Here is a 5,577-nt window from a genome sequence, read left to right as displayed (position 1 = left end):
CTCCGCGGCCCTGAGCGTTGCCCGTGGGGACTGCGGAGGGGGCCGGGACGCAGCCAGGCTCAGCTGGTTTGGTCCCTGAGCGTGGAGAGCACAGCTCTTCTGTTCCTGGGCCTTGAGAGCAGGCTCCTGTGGCTGACGCCGGGGCCCTGAAACAGATCGAGTCGTGCGTTTTGAGGGCCTGAGCGAGGGGACTAAGTGGTGTGGTTTTGGGCTGAGGAGCAGAGGTCAAGTGCTGCGCTTTTGGGACTTGAGAACAGGCTCAGCAGCTGGGCTTTTTGGCTCAGAACCGGTCCCAAAGTGAGCTGGTTTGGGGGCCAAAAGCAGAAGCCGGTTTGGCTGCTTGTGGGGGTGGCGTGGGGGCATCGGGGGCTGCAGGGGAAAGCAAGGGTTGGGCAGGGTACGAGGACCCTCCCCGGAGGTGGGGGTCCGGTCACATCGGACCCCGAAGTTCGGGAGGCCGGCATGCACCAGAGCGAACTCGCCACCTGAGGCGGGTCTCTGGAGGAAGGGTGCTTTTTGGATCCAGCGCAGCGCACCCTCTTTGGGTCCAGCTCTTCATTCTGCGCTGCTTAGAAGAGTTATTAACCAATTAATTAAACATACAAACTAAGTCACAACAGCTCTATCGGCTCCATCGTGGTTTGGAGCTCTGAATCGGTTTCATTTGGTGTCTAACACATTTTTTCCCCGAGGAGAGGCTACGTTTCAAGTTAATTAGTTTTCTCACAAGTGTGTCAGTCGATAAAATTGAGTTACGATTATTAAAACCACAAAGGTGACAGGAGTCTCACGGATCGGGTCTATTTCTGAAAATGTATTCATCCCATGCAAATGTCATCGGGATACAGATCATCTGCACTTCATGCTCTGACAAGACAAGATGCTGAGACAGGGATGAGCTCCAAAAGGACTACTGAAAAGAAAAAAAACCCACGCACTTCATGAAGTCATGGGGGGTTTTTTGTTTGCATTTGGGGGGGCGGGGTGGCTTTAACAAAAGAGTGCAGTGTTGGCTGGCAGCAGCCTGCAGAGCATTTTTGCTGCCTGATCTCTCCTGTTCTTCTCTTCCACTCCTCTTTCAGGGCTGTAATTGTCATTTGGATAGTTTTAGAAGAGCAGTTAAGTTCCTCGCCTGTGTCTCAATGTGCTGGTAATACCAGGAAGGTGAATGCTTGAACCGGTCGGGCGGGTGGGAATAACTTGGCTGCAGGTAGAACTTCTGAGGGAAGACCAGCAAAACCAGGAAGCAAATAGCAAGTTCCCAAAAAATGTGCGGGTGTCAAACACATAAAAGTTTTATTGCCGAATGTTTTGTTTTTGGCAATATGTTCCAAATGCCTATTTTTGGTAAACATAACTTTTCAGGAGATTCAGGGTTGTGTGTGGCAAAACATGTCCCTCTGTTTTTGTGTCCTGCCGCACAAACGGCCGGCGGCAGGGCTCTCGTTCCCCGCTCTCGCTATTGCCACAGCAGGGCTGCGATATTTAGACCTAAGGGATGGGTTTAGGAATGGAAGGAGAGAGAACGCCTGTGTTCTGTAAGGGCTATGAATGCTGACCCTTTGCCTCCGTCTGCCGCTTTTCCTGTGCGGGTGATGAAGCCGTTTTACTTTCCTCTGTTGTTCCTGGTCTAAGTAGTTGCAAGGCTGTCGCCGCTGTGGGTGTGCAATTTGTGTTGCTGTGTTTCTGTGGAGTCCTAGCTACGGCTCGCTTCTAGTGTGGCCAAGCGTCAAGGTAGGGCTTTCAGCTTAAAGCTTCAGAAGCGCTGCGCGCCGAGATGGGTGTAGGTGAAACTGCTGTTGCGCCTGCAGCTGTGCTCGCAGGGATGCTGGGTGGCTCCGCATCAAACCGGCGAGGTGCGCGTGGACCTCCGTCGGGCTGCGCCCTGGGTGCGCGAGCGTGCCGTGTTTTTGCTGTTCCGGCTTGTATGTGCGAGGGCTTAACGTTTGATTTAATGCATTTCCTTTAACGGCAGGCTGTAGTTGGGCTCTAGATGGTATTCCTACGTGGGCGCAGGAGCTGTGGAATGGTTAAGCTGTTGCTGTGCCTCCAGGTGACTTGTTCAGTAACACTGTTTTTCCAGGTGCAGATGGATGAGTCGTGCAGGGCAACGGAGGAGAGCCCAGGGGAGCGCTGTAAGAAGGTGAGTCTGTGTAGTACTGGAGGGAAGATGTGACTGATGGCTATAGGGCTCCATTATGGGTTTTACTCTTTTTTTTTTTTTTGTGATCTGAGGGTGCTAAGCGATGAGCCGAGCGTGATGTGGGCCCTGGAGGTGAGTCAGGCAAGGTGACCGGTGCTTGGTGGGCTGGAGTAGGTGTTCTTTTTCAGGTTATTCAGGGTTTTTTCTCCTTCTCTTCACTTTCCCATCCCAATTTGGGGCCGATTCCCTCAAACGGGGACTTCCCCCTGTGGGGCTGCTTATGCAGCCTGGGAGCTGCTGCCTGGGCACAAAAATACCTCAAACCCCTTGACTCTGGGCCTGCAATGAGGGGTGAAAATACAGGAAGAATTCTGGTGGAAAGAAAACAACTTGGGGCTTCTGGGAAAGCCAACTCCAGCTGGATTTGTGCGGCTGGAAAGGAAAAAAAAAAAAGGGGGTGGGGGGAAGGAACAACAACCTAAAAGCACCCACCAACCATTCTCATGCACAAAACCGAAAGTGAAAATGACCATTTTTTGTAGGGCAAAAGCACAAAAAATCCCCACAGAACTCAGTAGTTTGGAAAAGCAACCCCAATTATTACATTATGTAAAGAAGGCGGGGGAAAAAAAAAGAAAACCAAACCAAAACCCGATCACAACCCTGATGCCACATGCCTACAAGCAGTTCCTGGGGCTTATTCTGCGGGGGTGGGAACCCAACCTTGTTCCCCAGGTTTGCTGTGCTGCTTCTCCTCCCTCGAGACACTTTGCTGTTTGGTGCAGAGGCAATGAATGGCGCTGCTGGGGCTGCGAGGGGGAAAGGTGCAGAGGAATAGAAGCTCTGTGGATGCAGCCAAGTTACGGTTTCTGGATGGTATTAATCGAGAAGAGTAATTCAGATAATGCTGCTGCCCAGCGACCAGAATTGGGTACTGAGCCCGGGAGCCGCGCACGCGTGGTGGCGTCCCTGTGATCCCCATTGCTCTCTCCGCAGGTAACAGCCCTGCGATGCTGCAGTGCCTGCGAGGTGATGCCGCCGTGCTCGTTGCTGCTTCCTGGTAAGGAAAGGCCTCCTCTGCTCTTGCTGCAGCGTGGTGGTGTGTCGGACACGATTCCCTGTGTCGGGTGAGGCCTAGGGCTGCCGGCGAGGTGAGCGAGCCCCTTTGGTGGGTGCAGGGGTATCTCCTTGTGTGCCTGTACTACTGGGGCTGGTGGGATGGGAAGCTTCAAATGACCCGCCGAGGCAGGCTTCTGGTATGCTAAAGGCGAGCGGGTGAGGGCAGCCCTAGGAGTTACCCGGGAGCTGATAGAAGGGAAGAGGGAAAGGAGGAGGAAAGGATGATGACCTTTTCCCCCTGCAGCTTCTGGGTGCAGAAGATGGCCGACTCCCCAGCTCACCAGAGCTCCCCCTCAGCCTCCCCTGGCCCCCCTTGCCCCGTGCGCCTGCCCCCAGCTCCAGCACGAGCGAGCTAGGCTACGTGCCTAGGAAGCCTCATCTGGTAAGAGCTGTAAGACACCCACGTATTCTCTTCAGGTGGAGGACGGCCTAGAGTCTGGAGCTGCAGAAGAGGCAGGGAGGAGAGGAGGGGAAAGAAGCATCTGAACGGCTAAATTGTGCCAGCAGCGCTGAGAGCGAGAGTCGCGGTGAGTCCTGGGCCACTGGGGCCCCGTTGCCTCTCTTGTGCGTCCTGGGCCCTCCCTGTCTCTCCCCCGGCCCCCTCTCTTTCCTTACCTGCTGCAAAATTTACTTTTTTTTTTTGCGCCCCCCCCCCGCACCTTCTTTCTCCATCTCGCTCTGAGTGTCTCCCTGCCTCCCCGTCTTTTCAGTCCTCCCTCTCTCTGTCCTGTAGCCTGTGGCTCCTTTTTCTTTCTCCGCCTCTCTCTGCCTGGCTCTGGCTCCGTTTTTTTTTTTTTTATTCCTCCTGCTCTGTCCTGTAGCCTGTCGGTGTTTTGTTGTTCTCTGGCTCTCTTGATCTGACTCCCTGTGTTACCGAAAAACGCGTTAAAATCGGAAACGACTCCTCAACACCAATTTAGTATTAAAGAGCAGGCATTCTTTATTCGCGGCGCCGGATGCACGGGGGATTGCTCCTCCTGGCGTGCGTACCTCACGCACCTTTCCCGTACAATTTGTAGATCAATGTTTTACGTATTCATACATATTCATTATTGTCCTGTCTGCTGATTGGTACAAACTTGCTCGTTCCGTATGTAAATCGCTGCGCAGGCTCGGTTGTCCTCTTCCGTTGTTCTCTTCTGTTACTTGGGTCGGTGGTGGTCTGTGAGTCGGTGGTCGCGATCTCCCCCTGCCGGAATTACCTTTTAGCTTCTCGGCTCTTACTCTTGGCAGTCTTGGCTAGTTTTCTCAGTCCGCTAAGCGAAACAGCGTTTTTTCATCCTTTTCTGACAGAAGCACGTTGTCTGTTGTTCTGTTCGCATTAATGATCGCCTACGGACTAAAATGCAGATCGACAGATACGCTGATTGGTACGCTCCATGTTCCCGTAATGGAACACCGTCTCTGGTTGATTTCATCACTTTGGTTACATTTCCCCTGTTTGGAAGTTCTGAAATAATAATTTTCTCAATACTTCCATCCTAGATCAATAATATTCCACTATGTCAGTTTAGTGTTTGCTTCATGTTCTGAAATTTTTCACTTGATTGTGGTCTCCAGGGTGTATGCAGGTCCCATTCTCTACCCAAAATTTTATTAATTTGTTGAAGTACCTCTGCAAAAAAATGTGGTGCTCTATCAGAGGACATTCCCGTTGGCACTCTAAATCTTGGTATTATTTCCTTCAGCAACGTCTTAACTACTACTCTAGCTTTGTCGGTGCAGCACGAGAAAGCTGCTGGCCATCTAGAAAATTTGTCAATCAGCACTGACAAATACTGCTCTATCTATTTTGTCTGGGTAACTCAGAGAACTTAATTTGCTAATAATTTCCGGGAGAATTTTTTGTTTTGTTACTCCTAAAGGTTGTTTCCTTTGGTTCAGGGGATTATTTCTAGGACAGATTGGACACTTAGCTACTATGGGTTTAACTATTCTTGTCGTGCCTACACACGCTACAGATGTTTTTAAACTCAAAACCGTAGCGCCTACAGCCTAATGTGTTTGCTCATGGTTTTCTTTTGCAAGTTCTGTCATAACTTGTGGGGTGGTTGTTGTTATTACTTGTTTTTCTGGTGTTACCTACCATCTCTCTGTGTTTTGTGATGCTTCCAATTGTTCTGCTAATTGCTCATCCAATTTATTATATCTCGGTTTCAACTTTGGAATTCTGATCTGTTTTACTGGTACTAGTGCAAGGATACCTTGCTCTGCAGTCCTCTTTGCAGCTTTATCGGTCAGTCGTTTGCTTATGTTTACAGCCGTCTGGCCAAATTGATGAGCTTTGCAACGCTTTACCGCCACTTCTTTTGGTT

The 5,577-nt window shown here is 51.0% G+C and overlaps 1 long non-coding RNA gene across 1 annotated transcript; it reads left to right on the top strand.

Annotated features, from left to right (window-relative positions):
- The first annotated feature begins 1,777 nt into the window (after window positions 1-1,777).
- Window positions 1,778-3,825, top strand: LOC142051169 (uncharacterized). The gene is made up of 3 exons (XR_012658330.1): window positions 1,778-2,143; window positions 3,140-3,203; window positions 3,680-3,825. It is a non-coding gene; the product is annotated as an uncharacterized LOC142051169 (long non-coding RNA).
- The last annotated feature ends 1,752 nt before the right edge of the window (window positions 3,826-5,577 follow it).

Source organism: Phalacrocorax aristotelis, unplaced genomic scaffold (assembly GCF_949628215.1).
Source record: "Phalacrocorax aristotelis unplaced genomic scaffold, bGulAri2.1 scaffold_62, whole genome shotgun sequence".
Taxonomy (NCBI): Eukaryota; Metazoa; Chordata; class Aves; order Suliformes; family Phalacrocoracidae; genus Phalacrocorax; species Phalacrocorax aristotelis.
The sequence above is the reverse complement of the archived record's forward strand: the minus strand, read 5'-3'. Positions and strand labels throughout refer to the sequence as shown.